Source organism: Echinops telfairi, unplaced genomic scaffold (assembly GCF_000313985.2).
Source record: "Echinops telfairi isolate 266 unplaced genomic scaffold, ASM31398v2 ScPeMD7_443;HRSCAF=831, whole genome shotgun sequence".
In the NCBI taxonomy this organism is placed as follows: domain Eukaryota; kingdom Metazoa; phylum Chordata; class Mammalia; order Afrosoricida; family Tenrecidae; genus Echinops; species Echinops telfairi.
The window spans coordinates 49,911,891-49,913,787 of record NW_022104341.1 but is presented as its reverse complement, the minus strand read 5'-3'; the positions used below and the strand labels follow the sequence as shown (position 1 = coordinate 49,913,787).

At 37.2% G+C, this 1,897-nt stretch overlaps 1 non-coding gene across 1 annotated transcript; it reads left to right on the top strand.

Moving 5' to 3' along the window:
- Nucleotides 1–544: 544 nt before the first annotated feature.
- On the top strand, nucleotides 545–708 carry LOC115870264. The gene has a single exon (XR_004046631.1). It is a non-coding gene; the product is annotated as a U1 spliceosomal RNA (small nuclear RNA).
- The last annotated feature ends 1,189 nt before the right edge of the window (nucleotides 709–1,897 follow it).

Genomic DNA, 1,897 nt, shown 5'->3' with positions numbered 1-1,897 from the left:
ATCTGAGTCCCCTTTCCACCACAAAGCACAAAATATAGAAAAAATAAAAAAGGAAAGTAAGAGGAACAGGTTCATAAACACCTGTTTGCCAAAACCTGCAAGTAGCCATTTTAATGCTGACCTCGGGCATTTAGATGTTGTAGAAGGTTGTTTTAGCAGATCCACTTAGATGCTAAATTTAGATTCCTGATGCCACCTCACTTCACACCGTCTTGCTTTACCCCTGGCTTTCTCCAACTTTAGCTGCTGTCAACTTCTTGTTCTGGTTGTTCCTGCCAAAAACTTGCCTTCTCAAAAAATGACTCTTTTACCCCACACATTACATTTACTCCATCAGAAAAACGTGTAGATTCTGGCTTCAAAATTCATTTTATGAAAATCCAGGAACTAAGATAGAGGGGTCAGGTTGGTTATGAATAATTATATGGATATCTACTACATATTAGATACATATATATGTTCCTAGATGTCAGTGAAGAGAGCCCTGAAAACGACATCAAGAAATCAATACCATTTAAAATAGCCACACAAAAGATGAAATAGTATACTTACCTGGCAGGGGAGATACTATGATCACGAAGGTGGTTTTCCCAGGACGAGGTTTATCCATTGCACTCTGGATGTGCCGTCCCCTGCAATTTCTCCAAATATGGGAAACTCAACTGCACAATTTGTGGGAGTGGGGGACAATGTTCGTGCTCTCCCCTGATTAAAAAAAAAGATGAAATATTAGACTATAAAGCTAAACAAAGAAACAAAGGATCTAAACAAAGAAAAATACAGAATATTATTACAAGAAACCAAAAGAAACCTCCAGAAATAGAAGCCTATCCTGTGTTCCTAGATAGGAAGACAATATTGTAAAAATGTCAATACTACCTAAAAACAAAACAAATCTCATTTCCATCAAATCAGTGCTGACTCAATGCAAACCAATAGGGCAAGTTAGCACCGACCCTGTGAGTTTTGGAGATGCTACCACTTTACAGAGGTAGGAATTCCCATCTGTCTTCAGCAGTGCCTGATGGTTTCGAACTGCTGACCTTGCGGTTACCGTAGATAATGGTATCAGGGCCCCTGATACTACATAAAGCAATCTACACATCTAAATCCCAATTTCATTCTTTTAGTAGATGCAAACCCAATTACCAACTTCATATGGAGAAGCAAGAGACTAGAATAAGAAAGTAACTTCCCCCAAAGAAGAATGTAGTAGTAGTTCTCACATTACCTAATCTCAAAACCTACTATGCCAACGGAGTAGTCAAAGCAGCCTGGTATTGGTACAGTGATAGAAACAGACCAATGAAACAGGATGGAAAACCCAGAAACAAAAGCATCCACTTACAGGCAAATTATTTTCCACGAAAAACAAAAATATTAAATGGAAAAGGGACATCCTCTTCAACAAATGGTGCTGTAAATATTGGATCTCCATCCGCAGAAGACTAAAAGAGGATCAATGTCTTTCCAATGAACAAAAATAAACTCCAGATGGATTAAAGACAGACATGTAACTCCGAGAGATAGTTGGATTATAAATGAGAAAATTGAACAACTTTACGCCCACTTCAGGTTATACACAGAATATCAAATATAATAAAGGAAGTACACACAGTGGAAGACAAGAAATATAACCAGGACCTTTAAAAAATAAAACAGTTATGCACATAAAAAGACTTTAAAGAGAAAAATGAGAGTCCACAGATTGGGGTGGGGGAAATATTTAGCAATGACACAGCAGACTAATTACTAAAATCTATAGAATTTTTCAAAAGCTCAACAAGAAAATACCCAACTAATCCAATTAAAAGGTAAGCAAAAGACAAGAATAGATAATTCACAGGGGACAACACTTCAATTCAAGGAACACCTAAGGAAATTCTCACCAACCATG